The sequence below is a fragment of the Chiloscyllium punctatum genome, chromosome 6 (assembly GCF_047496795.1).
Source record: "Chiloscyllium punctatum isolate Juve2018m chromosome 6, sChiPun1.3, whole genome shotgun sequence".
Taxonomy (NCBI): Eukaryota; Metazoa; Chordata; class Chondrichthyes; order Orectolobiformes; family Hemiscylliidae; genus Chiloscyllium; species Chiloscyllium punctatum.
Genome location: NC_092744.1, coordinates 121345391 through 121367570, shown reverse-complemented (window position 1 = coordinate 121367570; position 22180 = coordinate 121345391). Strand labels below are relative to the sequence as shown.

The following is a 22180-nucleotide window of genomic DNA, read 5'->3' as shown; positions in this document are numbered from 1 at the left end:
GCATAGAAACAGACCCTTCAGTCCAACTTGTCCATGCCAATCCAGTCGCACCAATCAGCACCTGGCCCATCTCCCTCTCAACCCCTCATATTCATATACCCATCCAGATGCCTTTCAACTGTTGCAATTATCCCAGCCTCCTCCACTTCCCCTGGCAGCTCATTCCAAACGTGTACCACCCTCTGTGTGAAATATTTGTCCCTTAGCTCTCTTTCATATATTTCCCCTCTCACCCTAAACCTCGGCACTATAGTTCTGGACTCACCAACCCCAGGGAAAAGACTTTGTCTATTTATCCCTTGCCCCTCATAATTTTGTAAACCTCTGTAAGGTCTCCCCTCAGCCTCCGACGCCCCAGCCAGTGCAGCCTCTCTCTATAGCTCAAATCCTCCAACCTTGGCAACATCCTTGTAAATCCTTTCTGAACCCTTCAAGTTTCACGACATCCTTCTGATAGGAAGGAGACCAGAATTGCACACGGTATTCCAAAAGTGGCCTAACCAATGTCCTGTACAACCGCAACATGACATCCCAACTCTTGTACTCAATAATCTGAACAATAAAGGAATGCATACCAAGTGCCTTCTTTGCTATCCTATCTACCCGTGACTCTAGTTTCAAGGACCTCTGCAGTTCATTTGAAAAATTGGATAGACTGATGCAGTGGCCTGAGGTCTTGTGGGTGAAGTTAGTTCAGTCTAAGCTGTTAGGCAGAGCCAGTGAGGTATTTGCAGCACTGTATCCTGAGTGGCCAAGAGATTACGCACATGTCGAACAGGCTATTTTAAGTGCTTTTGGATTAGTACCAGAAGCTTATCGACAGCGGGTCAGCTATATAAAGAGCCAGGACAGACTTATGTGGAGTTCTATCCAATTAAACGTAGTAATCTTTCTGCAACATCTCCAGCCTCCATACATCTCTCTGTCATGGTGAGCTGCTCCAAACCCCACAAGCTTTCCTGCCTGTGTACACCATCAAGTTGATACAACCCTTCTGATTTCTGTCGTGTCCTGCAGACCCGTTTTTGTGAATTCTGCCGACCACTAATACTCTCCATATCTGCGTAAATTTCCCAAGCCACTACAATTCCCCGTACGGTGCAGCCCCCACCAGAGCCGAAAGTCATCGCTATCTGTGAAATCTCCTTCAGGTCCATATCCTCCACCTTGCTGAAACCCCCTCTCAGCATTGCAACCCCCATTATTTCCTAATGTTGTTGAGTCTCTAAAACCATCCCTATCTACTCCATTGCATACTACATTCCCAGTCTGTGTAATCTCTTCAATTCCTTCAGTTCCAACATACCTATGTATAGGTGTGACTGCTTTGTGGCCATTGTATCCTCATTTCTATCTGCAAAAGACTCTGCTCACTGTAGCACATCCTATGCTCATAAGTGAATCTGGTCTCTCACAACCCTCTTTATGACTCTCTCCTCCAGTCCCGACAAGCTTCCCTATCCCTGTTATATCTTGCAGCATGCACACCACTCACTCTCTCTGACATACCTTGCAGTGCATAAAATCATCTCTCCTTCTAACTGTATCCAGTCTACAACTTCCTCCCTTCCCTGCAACATCCTCCAGTCCATATACTCCTCTCTATTGCTGCAGCATTCTCCAGCTTATATCATCTTCCATGTGTTTGCAACATTCTCCAGTCCATACCACCCTCCCTTACCCTGTAATATTCTCCAGTCCATACCATCCTCTCTATCACTGTGATATTCTCCAGATGCACAACTGTTGTTAAATGTACAACATCCTGGAATCATGTGAATGTTTCTACGCCCTGATCAACATAGTCCATGTAACGATCCACAACCCAAAACACATCCCTATCTCTGAAGTCTAATCAAAGACTCTTTATCTCTCTAACTTCCTCCAAACAGTAAAATGTTTTCTCCTGCGAACATTCTGTAGCAACTCTAACTATGTTTAACCCTGCAATATTGTCGCGCCCCCAAACATCTCTCCCACTCTGTGACGTCTAACCGTCCGTCAAAGGCCCTCTCTCAGTGACACGCGCCATGCATTTGCAACAAGGAATGACAGCATTAACTGAAGGGAACAGATATGATCGAACTGTTATTGTGGAAGGGTGGCTGCAGAGTGATAATGACAACAATGTGATTATTGAGGGATTGTAGAGATTTAGGCAGGATCAGCAAAAAAACAAATAAGGTCCCGTTTTGTTGTCAAGAAAGGACGCAGTCAGTGCATTAGTGAGACAGCCAATTTAATCTGGGAATCAAAATATAGAGTCATTTTGAATGGACAGATTCTAAATAGCAAAGGGGATTTGGAAGATCAAATCACAATCCATGCTCGTTGGTAAGTTGGATACAATATTTTCTTGGTAATAGTAGACAGAGACATGTGGAGTGGTCAATTTCTGATTGGACGTCTGTGACCAATGCTGTTTCACAAGGATCAGTGCTGCGATGTCTGTGTTTAATTTATATCTGTGATTCAGATGAAAAGGTCAGCAGTTTGGTTAGTATTTTGCAGACGACATTTGGAAAGGCATGTAATGATTAGGGATAGTTTGGGGAATTGTGGATAGTGAGGAAGAGTGTTCAAGGTTGCAGCAGTATGTAGATCAGCTGGAACGTTGGGCAGAGATGTGGCAAATCGAATTTCATCGGGACAAGTGTGAAGTGATGCATTTATGAAGTCAAATGGAAGACACTAATTGAGTAATTGGAAACATTAATAAACAGATGACCTTGGATGCAAATCCGTAGCTCCCTGAAAATAACAACACAGCAGAATGTGGTGGTAAAGGAGGAGTATGGTATGCTTACCTTCATTGGTCACAGTATTGAGTACAGATGTTTGCATGTCATGTTGGACTGAATGAAACTTTATTCGGCCATGTCTGGAATGTTGCGTGTCGTTCTCATCGACACACCACAGGAAGGATGTGGAGGTTTTGGGGAGGGTGTAACAGAGGGTTGGCAGAATGTTGCCTGGATGAGAATGTGTTTACTGTAAGGAGGTTGAACGCAGTTGGATTGTTTTGTGAGAATATCAGAGACTGAGAAGTGACTGGGTACAGGTATATAGCATTAGGAAAGGCTTGAATAGTGTGGATAGCTGGAATCCTCCTTCCAATGTAGAGATATCAAATACTAGGGTGCCCCGGTTTAAGGTGACAGTGAGAAGGTTTAAGTGAGATGAGTGAGGCCAGTTGACTTTACTGAGAGGGTAGAAGCTGCTCAGGAGGTGGGAGAGGTGGCAACAAGAGCAAATATTTGAAGGGCATTTAGACAGAAACATGAACAGGCAGAAAATAGAGGGATATCGCACTTGTGCAGGAAGATGGGATTCGTTTAGAATAGCACAATGGTCAGCACAGCCATGGTGGGCCGAAGGGCCTATTACTCTGCTGTACTGTTCCATTTTCTAACTTAATGGCATCTACCCTGTGAAAGCCCCTCAGAATCCAGGATGTTTCATTAAATTTCTCTTCCATTCTTCAAAAACCCCAATAGGTTCAAGGGCAACCTACTCCACCTCTTCTCATTGGAAAATCCCGCCAGCTCCAGGATCAGCCGAAAGAACTTTCCCTGGCCTGCCTCCAATACAAGAATGTCTTTCCTTAGGGCACGCATACTGTTCATTATAATCTAGGTGTGGCCTGACTTGTACCTTGCATCATTTTAGCAAGACCTCCCTATTGTTAGACTCCATTCCCTTTGCAATACACGGCAACATTTGATTTGCCTTCTCTATTACCTGCTGACCCTGTAAACTACCTTTTACAGATTGATCCACAAGGATTCCCTAAACCCTTTGTGCAGCCAGTCTGAAACCAAATGGTGTTAACCTGACAGTAAGTCGGGAACGTGTTGGAGTGTATTATAAAGGATATGACAATAAATGATCACTGGATGCTTAGTAACAATGGGAGATGCATGATTTTATAAAAGGGGAATATTTTTAACTCTGTTGGATTCTATATTTTGGTGTGACCTTAAATGGCAGAATAGATAAGGGTGGGGGAGGCTAGTTGCAGGAGAGGGATATTTGAAATTTCAGAAGCATTTTGACAGTATTCAACCAGGTCGAAAAATTAGCTCGTGAGAAAATAGGGCCCCTGAAAGGTCAATGAGGCTGTCAGTGTGGGATCACTGCTGATGGGGGAGATACTGAACAAATATTTTGCGTGAGTATTTACTTGGGAGAAAGACATGGAAGTTCGGGAACTTGGGAAAATACATAGTGATGTCTTGAACAGAGTTCACATTGGAGAACAGGAGGTGCTGGATGGCTTAAAATGCAAAAAATGTCAGATAAAACCTTGGGAAATGATCAGATGTATCCCAGTGCCTAGTGGGAAGCTAGCGAGGAAACTACCGTGTCCCTTGCAGAGATGTTTGTGTCATCGACAGCCACTACAGACCAGTGAGACTGATGGCAACGGTCGGTAAGTTTTTGGAGTTGATTCTGATAGAAAGGATCATTGTGCAATTGGAAAGGCAAGGACAGACTAATGATAGTCAGCATGGCTTTGTGCACGGGAAATTATGCCTCAAACCGAAGTGTAGAGATAAACAAGTGACAGATCAAAGCAGAGCAGTACATGATGTCCACATTAACTTTAGCAAGGCCCTTCACAAAGTTCTGCATGGCAGACTGGTTCATAAGTTTAGATCACACATAACCAGGGTGCACTCACCAATTGGATACAAAATTGGATTGACGGTAGGAGACAGAGTGTGTTCATAGAGGGTTGCAGTTCAACTGTAAACCTGTGACCAACGGTGTGTCATGGGGTTCGGTGGTGGGTCACTGCTGTGAATCATTTATTTAAATGGTTTGGATGAGAATACAGGAGTCATGGTTAGCAAATTTGTGAGTGACAATGAAATTGGTGATAATGTGGACAGTGAAGACGGTTATCCAAGAGTACAATGGGATCATCAGTACTGCTGGGGCAATGAGTTGAGGAATAGCAGGTGGAGAAAGGCAATATGTTGCATTCTGGTAAAGCAGACCTGGCTGGACTTGTAAAGTTAAAGTTCGGATCCTGGGTAGTGTTGCCAATCAGTGACCCAGGCATGCAGGTACACAGTTCTTTGAAAGTAGCATTGCAGGTAGACAGGCTGGTGGAGCAGGCGTTTGGGATACATTGGTCACAGCATTGAGAGGAGAAGTTGGGATGTCAGATTGTATCTGTAAAGGACATTAGAGAGGTCACCATATAAGCATTGTTGATTATCAAAATAAGCTCAACATGTTCACGTATGTCCTTTAGGGAGGGACATATGACATTCTTACCTGGTCTGGCTCACATGTGACTCCAGTCCCACAGCAATATGGCTGACTCTGAGCTGCCTCTGGGCAATTAGCAGTGGGGTAATGTATGCTGGTCCATTCGGTGACATCCTCAGGCCATGAATGAATCAATGAGAATACATATGTCCATCCCTACCTTTGCAACAGCTCTAGCTGCAGCAATTCGTACTGGCTTTGTAACATTGTTCAGTCCTTTGCCCCTCTCTGTAACACTCTCACCACTCCAGTACCTTCACCTCTCCCTGTTCCTATCATCTGATTAAACGCTGGCAACGTTTCCTATTCCTACTGCACTCCTGCTCGGAGACTCCCTTGCGATCTCTTTAACAAATGTGTCCACGTTTCTATACTTTGGCTTCTTCAGAATTGATCTTTTTTTTTCATCTCTTAATCAAATCTGGAAACTCCTGGGAGTTACTGGGCCAAGACCTTCCGAAGTGGGTGAGGAGCACTGGGAAGGTGTCGAGCACCTCGAGACTTGCTGTGGGGAAAATGGGAAACCAGGAGAAAACAGCACAAGGAGCCGACACCGACGTCCCACCCACCCCCTTCCCATGGCTACCTTCTGTCCCAAGTGTAACAAAGTCTGTGGAAGGACACATCGGTCTGTACAGACTCCCCCTGAGAGTGAAAAAGTGAGGACTGCAGATGCTGGATATCAGAGCTGAAAATGTGTTGCTGGAAAAGCGCAGCAGGTCAGGCAGCATCCAAGCAGCAGGAAAATCGACATTTCGGGCATTCCTGAAGAAGGGCTCATGCCCGAAACGTCAATTCTCCTGCTCCTTGGGTGCTGCCTAACCTGCTGCGCTTTTCCAGCAACACATTTTCAGCTTCCCCTGAGAGTGGGAGAGAGTCAGCCTTGTCTGTGACCCACCGCCAACAAGATGATGAGAGGAAGATTGAATTCCCTCAGAATTATCCCAGTGCCTTCGTTACAAATTGAAATAATTCCCTGTTAATGCAGTTTCTAATAATGTCATGTTGTAAAGGGGCCTTAACACTGCCATTCCAATTCTGTGCTCTGACCCTTATTATCTAGAAATGGTTTCCTATTGCTTGGTAATCCCATTGTTTTCCCTCACTATGGGAGTTCCCCATCCTGCTTCCCATTCTATGTGGCTTTCCACAATGTTGTATGACCTCTAATATTAATGACTCACCTTTTTGTTTACCCAGTGACCACGTCTCCCTGATGGTGATTAGATAGAAATCACCAGTCACACGGGCATATTCCATATTGTAAATACTTCATGCATTCAAATTAAGAAACAGTAATTTACTTTTTTATCACAATTTCCTGTCACAAAACTATTTGCTGATGTACAATTTCAGTTAAACTCAGTCCCTTCCTGTTTCTTTCTGTTTGTCTTTAGCCACATCTCCATGGTGTTCCAATATTTCAACCTTTCTCTTTGGACTTGGGGGAATTTCTTTTCACCTAAGCTCAGTTCCTCCTCATCTGTGTCAGTTTAAAGCACTCTGCATAATCCTAGTCATCTGATTGACAAGGACATTGGCCCCAGCACCGTACCAATGGAGCCCATTCCAGTATAATGGCTGACACTCCCTGAGTACTGGTAGCAGTCTCCACTGCATCAGAACCACGTCTTCAGACACCTTCCTGCAATCTGGTGATATCACTCAGTATATCTCCATGTGGTATCCCTCGCTGCGTGGGTCTATTTGCTGCCTCTGTCAGCGTTTCTTATCTTACTGCTGGTCTGAGATCCTAAGTCAACAGAATTGTCCACTCCAGAGAGACGCAGCAGCACAGGTCAGAGTTGGAGACTGAGATTTTCGTGATCTCTGCTGGACTCTGTGCCACTCTGCATGAGTTATCCTGACTGCATCAGTCTAATTTCCCATTCTGTCTACTTCTCTGTCTCATGCAGGAAATCAGGATATTCCTAAATCCTGTCTCATCCATCAGCTCATTGAAGACGCTTGGTCAGCCAGAGAGAGAGATGGAGACGGAGATCTGGAGCCTTCAGTAAATCCTGCAGCCGGTAAGATCACTCACAGTAAACAGCATAGGGTGGGGCTAGGAGCCTTCTGTATTCAGACCTGGAAGACAGGATGCAAATATAGTGCTGGGCAAGGAACAGCAACATCCTAGGCTTCATTCCCACCATCTGTGAGGGTCCTGCTCTCACCTCTGCTGTATTGGTCCTCCCTGAGACAGTACAAGAGGTCCCAATCTTCATTCCTGGCCCATACAGTGTTCGTGATCTCTGTAATATCCTCCAGTCCCGATAATCCTTCCTCTGTTTGGAATTTCCTCTAGACCACACAATGCTCTCTGTCTCTGTCAGGTTCTCTAACCCCGAACACCCTCATCCCTAATCTTCTCCAGTAGATACTAAATTACTTCATCCCTGTAAACCCTGACAGTCCCGTCATCCCTTTAAGCTCCTCCTACCAATACCACACCCTCCCCATGTCAATGTATTTATCTTTAACCTTTCCAACGGTCCCTACCTAGGCAATCTTCTCCAACTCCTCCAGCCCTTCCTGAGCTGTGAAACATTTGTAATCTCCTTACCCTTCTCCAATTCTTTGATCTGAATTATTTTAAATTTCACCCTCGTTCCCGCCTCCCACACCCCTCCCGACCACAGGACTCTCTTTCAGATTGTGCAACCCTCCCCATCTGTGTAACTGTCTCCAACCCAGCAACCTGGCATTCTCCATTGCCCTCCTATCCATGTAGACTCCAGAACCTAGAAACTGCCTTACATCTGTAGATGTCTTCCCTCACTACAACCTTCCATACCTCTGTCAGTATGTACAATTCTCTCCTACCTGAAACACCCCCTGTCGCTGCCTCTCACTCTGCCTGCCTCTCCCTACATCCATCCCTTTCCCTATCTCCAGAATGTAATCCAGCTCCCTGTCTCTGTAAATTCCTCCAATCCTCAAAACCTCTTTGTCCCACTGACATTCTTGACCAGATGTAACTCTGTTTAACTCGATCATCCTCGAGCCCCTGTAAGCCTCCCTATCTCTGCAACCTCTACCCATCCATTTAACTCCCCGCTACTGAGGAATGACTCTCTGTATTTGCCATAAGGCAGATGGAATGACAATGAACAGATATGATGGAACTGTCATTCCGGAGATGTAGCTGCAGAATGACCATCGCTGGGAAGTGAATACTGAAGGGTTGTTGGGATAGAGTCATAGAGTCAATGAGATGTACAGAATGGAAACAGATCCTTCTGTCCAACCCATCCATGCTGACCAGATATCCCCATCCAATCAAGTCACAAGAGGCAGACTAGGGAAAAAAATCTAGGAGGAGAAAGTGAGGACTGCAGATGCTGGAGACCAGAGCTGAAAATGTTTTGCTGGAAAAGCGCAGCAGGTCTGGCAGCATCCAAGGAGCAGGAGAATCGACGTTTCGGGAAAAAAAATCAACAAGTTGTAAAGAAAGGATGAGGATAATGCATTAATGAGACATTGGGTGGAGCTGCGAATAAGCACTTCCAGCATTGGATTGGCCTTCTCTATTACCTGCTGACTCTGTAAGCTACCTTTTTCAGACTGATAAACAAGAATTCCCTCAACTCTTTCTGCTGTCGGTCTGAAACCAAACAGTGTTAGCCTAACAGTACGTCGGGAACATACTGAAATTGTTAGAAAGGATATGTCAATATGCAATAACTGGCCACTCAGAAGCACATTTGATAAAAGAGAATTTGTTTTTGAGTCTGTTGGATTTAATTTGTTGGTGTGAATATAAATGGCAGAATTGTAAGGGTGTAGAGGGGGTGGAGTGGTATCGGGGATATGGTGTATTTGACTAATCAGATGCCTTTATGCAAGTTTCAATAAGGGCTAAAGAGTAACCTGGTAGAGAATAGGGCCCCTTAAAGATCAATAAGGTCACCCATGTGTGGAGCCAGAGGAGATGGGTGAGGTATTAGACAAAATAGTCTTGTCAGTGTTTACTGTGGCGAAAGACATGGAAACTCGGCAACTTGGGGAAATAAATAATGATGTGTTGAAAAGAATCCTCACCAGAGAAGAGAAGGGGCTGGAATCGTAAAACAAATAAAGGTAGATCAATCCTCAGTAGCTCATTAGGTCAATCCTAAAATATTAACGGAAACGAGGGAAGAGATTACGGTGTCCCTAACAGAGATATTTATATTATCAACAGACACAGTGAGATGTTGGAAGTCTAGAGGTTGGCTAATACTGATCCATCATTCGAGGGCTGCAGGGAAAAGCCAGGAAATTACAGCCCAGTGAGCCCAGTGATGGGGAAGTTGTTGGAGGAGATTCTGAGTGAAAGGAGCTCCTTATATTTACAAAGACAAGGGCTGATCCAAGATAGTCAGCATGGCTTTGTGAGTGGGAAACAATGTTTCACAAACCGGATTGACTCTTTGAGGAGGTGGCCAAAGATACGTGAAGGCAGAGCAGTCAACGTTGTCCACATGGACTTTAGTATCTAATCAAGAGGAAGAAGGAAGCTTACTTAAGGTTGAGGAAGCAAGGATCAGACAGGGCTCCAGAGAGTTACATTGGGTGGCACGGTGTCTCTGTGGTTAACACTACGACCTCATAGCACCACGGGCTCCATTTCGATTGCAGCCTCAGGCGACAGTCGGTGTGGAGTTTATACATTCTCCCTGTGTCTACGTGGGTTTCCTCCAGGTGCTCCGGTTGCCTCCCACGGCCCAACGATGTGCATCCTAGTTGACTCAGCCATGCTAAATTACCCATAGTGTTCACGGATGGGTAGGTTTGGCGCATTAGTCAGGGCAAATGGAGAGTAATAGGGTGGGGGAATGGGGCTGGGTTGGATACTGTTTGGAGGGTTCATGTGGAGGTGTCAGGTCAAATGGCCTGTTTCCACACTGTCGGGATTCTCTGAAGGTACCAGGAAGGAACTGCGGAATTGACTTAGCGCAACTAGAAGGGGGCATGAAAAACCATTTTTGGGAAGGATTAAGGAAAACCGGAAGGCATTCTCCACTGATGCGAGGAAGAAGAGCATGGCCAGAGTGAGGATAAGGCCAATCTGGGATAGAGGAAGGAAATTGAGCCTGGAGTCACAGGAGGTAAGGGAGGTCCTTAACGAATGCTATGTCTCAGTATTCACTGCTGAGAAGGACCTTGTAGTTTGTGAGAACAGCATGAAACAGGCCGTTGCACGTCAACAGGCGGGTGTTAAGAAGGAGGATGTGCTGAGATGTTTGTAAAAGATAAGGATAGATAACTCACTGTACCAAACTAGATTCGGCCAAAGTCACTACACGAAGCGATGGAATGGATTGCTGCGAACGTGGTGATGACGTTTGCCCCCTCACTGTCCACTGGAGTCGGACCAGATGTTTGGAGGCAGAAAAATATTATTCCCTTGTTTAGGAAAGTGAATGGGGATAATCCTGGGAATTGCACACCTGTCATTCTTATGTCTGTGGTGTGCAGATTATTGGAGACGACTCTGGGAGACAGGATTTATTATTCCTTGGAAAACCATAGATTGATTACAAAGTCAACATGATTTTGTAAGGGGCAGGTCATGCCTTACAAATCTTATTGAATCTTTTGAGAATGTGGCGAAAAATCTTTTATGCCTCATTCACAACGTCCGGAGGCATGGGATACAGGGAAACCTGTCTGTCTGGATATGGGATTACTGGCCCACAGAAGACAGAGGGTGACGATAGATAGACAGCATTTTTCCTGGAGCTCGGTGACCAATGGTTTTCTGCAGGGCGTGGTTACAGGACCGATGCTCTTTGTGATTTGATGAATAAGTTGGATGTGTGAGTTGAAGAGTGGGTTAGTAAGTTTGCCCATGACACGGAGGTTGGTGGAGTGGTTGACAGTGTGGAGGGCTGTTGTAGGTTGCAACGGGACATTGACAAGATGCTGAGAAGTAGCAGATGGAGTTCAATCTTGAAAAGTGTGAAGTCATTCATTTCGGAAGATTGAATTTGAATGCAGAATTCAGGCTGAAAGGCATGATCCTTTGCAGTGTGGAGGAACAGATGGATCTTGGGTTCCAAATCCCTAGATCCCTCAAAGTAGCCACCCAAACTGATCGGCTTGTTAAGAAGGAATATATTGTGTGGGATTTCAGGAATTTGGAGATTGAGTTTTAAAGCTGTGAGGTTATGCTGCAGCTCTATAGAGCCCTGGTTCGACCCGACTTGGAATATAGTGTTAAATTCTGATCACTTCATTACAGGAAGGATGTGGACGTTTTAGAGAGAGTAAAGAGGAGATTTAACAGGATGCTGCCTGCACAGGAGAGCATGTCTTAGGTTGAGGGAGCTAAGGCTTTTCTCATTGGAGTGAAGAAGGGTGAGGGGTGACTTGGCTGAGATGAACAAGGTGATGACAGGCATAGATAGAGTGAACAGAGAGATTTTTTTTACCCTGACATAAATAGCCATTCCAGGGGGTTATAATTTTCGGGTGATTAGCGGATGGTTCAGGGGAGATTTCGGAGGTAGGTTCGTTACATACAGAGTGGTAGCTGAGTGGAATGCACTGCCAGCGTGGCTGTAAAATTAGATGCATTAGTGACATTTAGTAAACTCCTGGATAGGCACATGGACGATAATAAATCGAAGGGTATAGAGGTTAAAGACATAGAGATGTACAACATGGAAACATACACTTCTTTCCAACCCGTTCATGCCGACCAGATATTCCAACCCACTCTAGCACCTAGTCCATACACCTCCAAACCCTTCCTATTAATATACCCATCCAAATACCTCTTAAATGTTGCAATTAAACCAGCCTCTACCACTTCCGCTGGCAGCTCATTCCATACACGTACCACCCTCTGTGTTAACAAGTTGCCCCTTAAGTCTCTTTTATATCTTTTCCCCTCTCATCCTAAACCTATACCCTCTAGTCCTGGACTTCCCAACCCCAGGGAAAAGACTTTGTCTATTTACCCTCTCCATGCCCCTCATAATTTTGTAAACTTCAAAAAATCTCCCCATAACCTCCGAATTTCCGAGGAAAACAGCCCCAGCCTGTTCAGCCTCACCGCACAACTCAAATCCTCCAGCACTGGCAACATACTTGTAAATCTTTTCTGAGCCATTTCAGGTTTCCCAACCTCCTTCCGAACAAAGTTGCACGCAATATTCCAACAGTAGCCTAACCAATGTGCTATACAGCCGCAACATGACCTCCCAACTCATGTACTCAATACTCTGACCAATAAACAAAAGCATACCAAACGCCGCCTTCACTATCCTGTCTACCTGCGACTCCACTTTCAAGGAGCTATGAACCTGCACACCATGGTTTCTTTGTTCAGCAACACTCTCTAGAACCTTACCATTAAGTGTCTTAGTCCTGCTAAGATTTGCTTTCCCAAAATGCAGCACCTGGCATTTATATGAATTAAACTCTAGTTGCCACTTTTTTTTTATCTTCGCGGTTGGATAAAAGATTGGCATATTATCACGGCCGTGTTTGTCATTTGGATAAATTGTTTGGATGGGAATATTGTTATGTAAGTTAAGTAAGTTTTTTGGGTGTCACTGAAATTGGTGGTAAACTGAACAGTGATGAAGGTTATCTGTGAAGCAACAGGATGAAGAGTACTGCTGGGATAGTGGGCTGAATAATAGCCGATGGAGTTTAATGAGATAAATGGGAAATGTTCCATTTTGGTGAAACCAACCAGGATGGGACCTGTACAGTTAATGTTTGGGCCCTGGGGAGTGTTGCCAGTCAGTGCCCCAGGTACACAGTTCTTTGAAAGTGGTGTCACAGGTAGACAGGCTGGTGAAGCAGGCGTTTGGGATGGTTACCTTCATTGGACAGAGCATTAAGAGTAGGAGTTGGGATGTCATGTTGTATCTGTACAAGAGATTGGTCAGGTTACCATAAAAGCATTGTTGATTTGTGGGAAGAACTCATCTGGTTCACTGACCTCCTTTTGTGTAGAACATCTGGCATCCTATCCTGGCCTGACTAACATGTGACTCCAGAGCCATTGCAATATGGCTAACTCTGAGCTGTCCTCTGGGTAATTAGCAGTGACACCCACATCCCATGAATGAATAAATAAAAATGCATATGTCCCTCCCTACCTCTGCAAACACCTCCAGCTGTAGCTATTCGTACTGGCTTTGTAACACCGTTCATGCACTGACCACACTCTATAACACTCTTACCACCTCCGGCATCTTCATCTCTCCCAGTTCCTCTTGTGAAATTAAACCCTGACACTGATTCCCCTTCCCACTGCCCAACTCCTGCAAGCAGACCCTTTGAAATCCCTTTAACACTTACCCCTAAAACGCTCTCTCACTTCAGGATTTTAAGTACTTTTTGGTGATCTTCTAAGCCTAATAATCTAATATGATACATTTTGTCCTGAGTGAGGGACAGGTGGGAGTTTTTTTGTTGAGGTTTTGTCTGTTTCAATGGAATGTTCTTTTGTTGTGTGATTTAAACTGTTCCTTCAAATGTTTTCCACTGTTCATTTGCAGACACACATTTAAGTCTGTTTTGCCTCTTTACCTTGGTCCATTCTCATTCAAACCCACGTAATTGGCTGTTTTTATTTCTTCGATAAAGTGAGGACTGCAGATGCTGGGGATCAGAGCTGAAAATGTTTTGCTGGAAAAGCGCTGCAGGTCAGGCAGCATCCAAGGAACAGGAGAATCGACGTTTCAATGTTTTTTGTTTCTAGTTGTAGCGTGTCTTTTCTGTGATTCACTTTAAAACTTTATATTTCTTTGAACTGTACTTTATCACATTTTCCCAGAGGATCTCTCCAGGTGACATTACTCAGTTACTAAGTTTCATCACACAACGATCGCTCTGAGATAGTTATGTTCCTAGCCAATTGCACAATTTGTTATTCAATGAAACACTGAAAAACAAATCTCTGAACTCCTCTTCCAATATCACTGTTGTCAGTGTGACTGTCCCAGATTATGTGAATCTTGAAATTTCCCAAAATTATCACAAAGTGTTTGTTAAAAAATTCCAATGAGTTCCTGTGTAATGCAGTGATGAGCAATGGAATGCTGTTCGGTGGCTTAAACGTTTCTGCTGCTTGTGTCCTTGGCAAGTAGTAGCCAGAATTTACATTCAGACTGACTCTACTTCATGATCTGAGGGCAAATGCTTTCTCTGTAATGCCTTTGTTACCCATTCTTGTTAGCGTTGCCCATTTTGCCTGAGTTTCCGCAAAGTTGTGATCCATTGAATATGTCCACCTTTTGTTGGCCCTGTAACCACGTCTCTCTGGTGTCTAAATTTATTTTATCTCTGTGTCACAAATCAGTCTACCATATTTAAGAGACATTATCCATTACAAAAAAAAACATGATTTACTTTTCCCCACAATTTTCTGTTACAAACCGATTTCCTGATGTACAATTTTACTTAAACTCTGTCCCATCCTGTTCCTTTCTGCTTGTCTTCAGTCACATTCCCATACTGCTCCCATACTTCACCTTTTCTCTTTGCATTTGGAAAGCTCGTTTCACCTGAACCCTGTCCCTGCATCCTCTCTTGTCAGTTTAAAGTCCTGTCCATAAACCTACCGACATGATTGGCCAGGACACTGGTCCCAGCAGGGTTCCAGTGGGACCATACGAATGGGTTATTTTTAAAATCGGGTATGGGATGTGGGTGTCTCTGGCTGACCAGCCTTTCCTGCCCAGCCCAAGCTGCCTTCGAGCTGAGTAACTTGCTTGGCCATTTCAGAGGGTAATTGGGAGGCAAACACTTGCTGTGGATATATCGTGCAGACCACATGAGGATGAGCAGATGCCCTTATCTAACGGACAAGTGTTTGGGTTTTATGTACATCTACGAGGGTGTCATATTTATTTATGGATTGCTAATTACTATTTGTAAAATTATTGATTTCAAATTAAACCATTTCTGAAGGTGGGATTCAAACTCTCTTCTGCTGAACGTTAGCTGAGGTCTTGATACATGCTCTAGCAGTAATACCACTAGGCCATCATTTCGCCTGCTCACTGGGTGCTCATTCCTGAGCACTGATACCAGGGCATCATGAAGATAAACCCATTCTTCAAACATGACTGTGTGATCCTGAGGTCTTCCAGCACTCTAGTGACATCACTCAGTCTCTCTCCATGTGGTATCCCTCACTGTGTGAGTCTAATTGCTGCCTCTGTCAGTGACTCTCACTCTTGCAGTTACTCCAGATACTGAGCCAACAGCTTTCTCCACTCCAGAGAGATGCAACAGCACAGGCCAGAGGTGGAGACTGGGATTTTACAGATCTCTGTGGGACTCATTTCCATTCTCCATCTGTAACCCTCACTGCATCAGTCTAATTTCCCATTCTGTCTATTTCTGTCTCCTGTAGGTACTCGGGAAGGTGCTGACTCAATAGACTTCCCAATTGCTGGGTGTCTCGACCAACACCTCATTGAAAATGGTTGGTCATCCAGGGCGACAGAGGGCAGGGAGATCTGGAGCCTTCAATAAATCCTGGAGAGAGGTAAGATCACTCACAGTGCACAGAGCTTGGAGCAATGAGAGGGCTCCAAACATCGCTAACAAGACATGGCATAGATACAGTGCAGGAGGGGGAGCACAGGACAGACACACCCCAGGCTCAATCATTACCTCTCCTTTAATTTATGTTGCACTGAGACAGCATGGGGAATTCATAGTTATCAATCCAGGCCTGTGCTGTCTTAGTGAGCATCAGGACAACAGAGGGGCAAGCAGGCCTCTGACAAGATGTTGGGAATGCTGCCTGGGGTCTTTCAGTTCTGTGCTCTCCTCCAACACGCTAATAAGACTTACTACTCTGCAACACTGTATCTTTGGACTGTCTTGTGCACCAGTGCAGAAAAGGCTGGTCAGCCAGAGACACCCACATCCCATACCCGATTTTAAAAATAACCCATTAGGGTGGTCCCACTGGAACCCTGCAGGGACCAGTGTCCTGGCCAATCATGTAGGTAAGTTTATGGACAGGGCTTTCAACTGACAAGAGAGGATGCAGGGACAGGGTTCAGGTGAAACGAGCTTTCCAAATGCAAAGAGAAAAGGTGAAGTATGGGATCAGCATGGGAATGTGACTGAAGACAAGCAGAAAAGAACAGGATGGGACAGAGTTTAAGTAAAATTGTACATCAGGAAATTGGCTTGTTACAGAAAATTGTGGGGACGAATAAATTATGTTTTTTTTGGAATGGATAATGTCTCTTCAATAAGGTAGATTGATTTTGACACAGAGATAAAATGAATTTAGACACCAGAGAAACGTGGTTATAGGGCCAACAAAAGATGGACATAAATATTCAATGGATCACAACTTTTTGGAAACTCAGGCAAAATAGACAACGCTAACAATAATGGATAACAAAGGCATTACAAAGAAAGCATTTGCCCTCAGATCATGAAGTAGATTCAGTCTGAATGTAAATTCTGGCTACTACTTGCCAAGGACACAAGCAGCAGAAAAGGTTTAGCCACCGAACAGCATTCCGTTGCTCATCACTGCATTACACAGGAACTCATTGGAATGTTTTAACAAACACTTTGTCATAATTTTGGCAAACTTCAATATTCACATAATCTGTGACAGTCACACTGACAACATTGATATCGGAAGAGGAGTTCAGAGATTGTTTTCATTGTTTCTTTGAATAGCAAATTGTGCAACTGGCGAGGGACATATCTATCTCAGAGCGATCGTTGTGTGATGAAACTTAGTAACTGAGTAATGTCACCTGGAGAGATCCTCTGGGAAAATGTGATAAAGTGCAGTTTAAAGAAATATAAAGTTTTAAAGTGAATCACAGAAAAGACACGCTGCAACTAGAAACAAAAACAGCCAATTACATGGGTTTGAATGAGAACGGACCAAGGTAAAGATGCAAAACAGACTTAAATGTGTGCCTCTAAATGAACAGTGGAAAACATTTGAAGGAACAGTGTAAATCACTCAGCAAAAGAACATTCCATTGAAACAGACAAAACCTCAACAAAAAACTCCCACCTGTCCCTCACTCAGGACAAAATGTATCATATTAGATTATTAGGCTTAGAAGATCACCAAAAAGTACTTAAAATCCTGAAGTGAGAGAGCGTTTTAGGAGTAAGTGTTAAAGGGATTTCAAAGGGTCTGCTAACAGGAGTTGGGCAGTGGGAAGTGGAATCAGTGTCAGGGTTTAATGGCACAATAGGAACTGGGAGAGATGAAGATGCCGGAGGTGGTAAGAGTGTTACAGAGTGTGGTCAGGGCATGAATGGTGTTACAAAGCCAGTATGAATTGCTGCAGCTGGAGGTGTTTGCAGAGGTAGGGAGGGACATATGCATTTTTATTTATTCATTCATGAGATGTGGGTGTCACTGCTAATTACCCAGAGGACAGCTCAGAGTTAGCAATATTGCAATGGCTCTGGAGTCACATGTTAGCCAGGCCAGGATAGAGTGTCAGATGTTCTACACAAAAGGAGGTCAGTGAACAAGATGAGTTCTTCCCACAAATCAACAATGCTTTTATGGTAACCTGACCAATCTCTTGTACAGATACAACATGACGTCCCAACTCCTACTCTTAATGCTCTGTCCAATGAAGGTAACCATCCCAAACGCCTGCTTCACCAGCCTGTCTACCTGTGACACCACTTTCAAAGAACTGTGTACCTGGGTCACTGGGTCACTGACTGACAACACTCCCCAGGGCCCAAACAGTAACTGCACACGTCCCATCCTGGTTGGTTTCACCAAAATGGAACATTTCCCATTTATCTCATTAAACTCCATCGGCTACTATTCAGCCCACTATCCCAGCAGTACTGTTCATCCTGTTGCATCACAGATAACCTTCATCACTGTTCAGTTTACCACCAATTTCAGTGTCACCCAAAAAACTTACTTAACTTACATAACAATATTCCCATCCAAACAATTTATCCAAATGACAAACACGGCCGTGATAATATGCCAATCTTTTATCCAACCGCTATGATAAAAAAAAAGTGGCAACGAGAGTTTAATTCATATAAATGCCAGGTGCTGCATTTTGGGAAAGCAAATCTTAGCAGGACTTATACACTTAATGGTAAGGTTCTAGAGAGTGTTGCTGAACAAAGAAACCATGGGGTGCAGGTTAATAGCTCCTTGAAAGTGGAGTCGCAGGTAAATAGGATAGTGAAGGCGGCGTTTGGTATGCTTTTGTTTATTGGTCAGAGTATTGAGTACATGAGTTGGGAGGTCATGTTGCGGCTGTATAGCACATTGGTTAGGCTACTGTTGGAATATTGCGTGCAATTTTGTTCTCCTTGCTATCGGAAGGAGGTTGGGAAACTTGAAATGGCTCAGAAAAGATTTACAAGGATTTTGCCAGTGCTGGAGGATTTGAGCTATGCGGAGAGGCTGAACAGGCTGGGGCTGTTTTCCTCGGAAAATCGGAGGTTGAGGGGTGACTTTATAGAAGTTTACAAAATTATGAGCGGCATGGAGAGGGTAGGTAGACAAAGTCTCTTCCCTGGTGTTGGGACTTCCAGGACTAGAGGGTATAGGTTTAGGATATTGGGCGAAAAGATATAAAAGAGACCTAAGGGGCAACTTGTTAACACAGAGGGTGGTACGTGTATGGAATAAGCTGCCAGCGAAAGTGGTAGAGGCTGGTATAATTGCAACATTTAAGATTTATTTGGATGGGTATATGAATAGGAAGGGTTTGGAGGTATATGGACTGGGTGCTAGATTGAGTTGAAATATCTGGTCGGCATGAACGGGTTGGAAAGAAGTGTATGTTTCCATGTTTTACATCTCTATGTCTTTAACCTCTATACCCTTCGATTTATTATCGTCCATGTGCCTATCCAGAAGTTTACTAAATGTCCCTAATGCATCTAATTTTACCGCCACGCTGGCAGTGCATTCCGCTCAGCTACCACTCTGTATGTAACGAACCTACATCTGAAATCTCCCCTGAACCATCCGCTAATCACCCGAAAATTTTAACCCCTTGGAAAAGCTATTTATATCAGAGTAAAAAAATCTCTATTCACTCTATTTATGCCTGTCATCACCTTGTTCACCTCAGCCAAGTCACCCCTCACCCTTCTTCACTCCAATGAGAAAGGCCTTAGCTCCTTCAACCTTTCTTCATAAGACCTGCTCTCCAGTACAGGCAGCATGCTGGTAAATCTCCTCTTTGCTATCTCTAAAACTTCCTCCTCCTTCCTGTAATGAAGGGATCAGAACTGAACACAATATTCCAAGTCGGGTCTAACCAGGGCTCTATGGAGCTGGCGCATAACCTCACAGCTTTAAAACTCAATCCCCAAACTAATGAAATCCCACACAATATATTCCTTCTTAACAAGCCGATCAGCTTGGGTGGCTACTTTGAGGGATCTATGGACTTGGAACCCAAGATCCCTCTGTTCCTCCACACTGCAAAGGATTCTGCATTTAACCCTGAATTCTGCATTCAAATTCAATCTTCTAAAATGAATGACTTCACACTTTTTAAGATTGAACTCCATCTGCTACTTCTCAGCATCTTGTCAATGTCCCGTTGCAACCTACAACAGCCCCCCACACTATCAACCACTCCACCAAACTTCGTGTCATTGGCAAACTTACTAACCCACTCTTCCACTCACTCATCCAACTAATTCATCAAATCACAAAGAGCAGAGGTCCTGTAGCCACTCCCTGCAGAAACCCACTGGTCACTGAGCTCCAGGATGAATGGTTCTATCTATCCTTGCCCTCTGTCTTCTGTAGACCAGTAATCCCGTATCCAGACAGACAGGATTCCCTGTATCCTATATCTCCGTACTTTCTGAATGAGCCATAAAGGTGTTTCGTCACATTCTCAAAAGATTCAATAAGATTTGTAAGGCATGACCTGCCCCTTACAAAACCAGGCTGACGATCTCTGATCAAACTATGGTTTTCCAAGGAATAATAAATCCTGTCTCCCACACTCCTCTCCAATAATCTGCACACCACAGACATAAGACTGACACCAGTGGAATTCCCAGGATTATCCCTATTCCCTTTCCTGAACAAGGGAATAATATGTTTCTGCCTCCAATCATCTGGTCCGACTCCAGTGGACAGTGAGGGGGCAAACGTCATCACCAGGTGCTCAGCCATCCATTCCCTCGGTTCCTGTAGTAACTTTGGACGCATCCAGTCTGGTTCAGTGACTTATCTATCCTTATCTTTTACAAACTTCTCAGCACATCGTCCTTCTTAACACCCACCTGTTCACGTAATTCGGCCTGTTTCATGCTGTCCTCACAAATGACAAGTTCCCTCTCCGCAATGAATACTGAGACATAGTATTCATTAAGGACTTCCCTTACCTCCTGTGACTCCAAGGCTCAATTTCCTTCCTCTATCCCAGATTTGCCTTATCCTCACTCTGGCCATGCTCTTCTTCCTCGCATCAGTGGAGAATGCCTTCCGGTTTTCCTTAATCCTTCCCAACAATGCTTTTTCATGCCCCCTTCTAGTTGTTCTAAGTCAATTCCTCAGTTTCTTCCTGTTACCTTCAGAGAATCCCGACAGTGTGGAAACAGGCCATTTGACCCAACACCTCCATATGAACCCTCCAAACAGTATCCAACCCAGCCCCATTGCCCCACCCTATTACTCTCCATTTGCCCTGACTAATGCGCCAAACCTACCCATTCGTGAACACTATGGGTAATTTAGCATGGCTGAGTCAACTAAGCTGCACATCTTTGTGCTGTGTGAGGTAACCAGAGCACCTGGAGGAAACCCACGTAGACACAGGGAGAATGTATAAACTCCACACAGACTGTCGCCTGAGGCTGGAATCGAAATGGAGTCCGTGGTGCTATGAGGTCGTAGTGTTAACCACTGAGACACCGTGCCACCCAATGTAACTCTCTGGAGCCCTGTCTGATCTTTGCTTCCTCAACCTTAAGTAAGCTTCCTTCTTCCTCTTGACTAGATGCTAAAGTCCATGTGGACAACGTCGACTGCTCCGCCTTCATCTATGGCCACCTCCTCGAAGAGTCAATCCGGTTTGTGAAACTTGGTTTTCCACTCCCAAAGCCATGCTGACTGTCTTGGATCAGCCCTTGCCATTGTAAATATAAGGAGTTCCTTTCTCTCAGAATCTCCTCCAACAACTTCCCCATCACCGGGCTGGCTGGGCTGTGATTTCCTGGCTTTGTCCTCCATCCCTTAAGTGATGGAGCAGTGTTAGCCAACCTCGAGCCTTCCAAAGTCTCACTGTGTCTGTTGATAATATAAATATCTCTGTTAGGGTCACTATAATATCTTCCCTAGTTTCCATTAATATTTTAGGATTGACCTAATGAGCTACTGAGGATTGATCTACCTTTATTTGTTTTAAGATTCCAGCCCTTTCTCTTCTCTGGTGAGGATTCTTTCCGACACATCATTATTTATTTCCTCAAGTTCCCGTTTTTCCATGTTTTTCGCCACAGTAAAGTCTGACAAGACTATTTTGTCTAATACCTCACCCATCTCCTCTGGTTCCTCACATGGGTGACCTTATTGATCTTTAAGGGGCCCTATTCTCTACCAGGTTACTCTTTAGCCCTTACTGAAACTTGCATAAAGGCGTCCGATTAGTCAAATGCACCATATCCCCTATACCACTCCACCCCTTCTACACCCTTACAATTCTGCCATTTATATTCACACCAACAAATTAAATTCAACAGGCTCAAAACAAATGATCTTTTATCAAATGTGTTTTCGAGTGGCCAGTTATTGCATATTGACATATCTTTTGTCACAATTTCAGTTTGCTCCCGACGTACTGTCAGGCTAACACTATTTGGTTTCAGACCGACACCAGAAAGAGTTGAGGGAGTTCTTGTTTATCAATCTGAAAAAGGTAGCTTACAGATTCAGCAG

General features: G+C 44.3%; 1 long non-coding RNA gene across 1 annotated transcript in view; it reads left to right on the top strand.

Moving 5' to 3' along the window:
- The first annotated feature begins 7211 nt into the window (after positions 1 to 7211).
- The window catches only part of LOC140478558 (uncharacterized), a 37927-nt gene continuing 22958 nt past the window's right edge, over positions 7212 to 22180 (top strand). Inside the window, exons 1-2 of the long non-coding RNA XR_011960815.1 lie at positions 7212 to 7310; positions 15647 to 15781. This is a non-coding gene — a long non-coding RNA (uncharacterized lncRNA). The remainder of the gene's footprint in view (positions 7311 to 15646; positions 15782 to 22180) is intronic.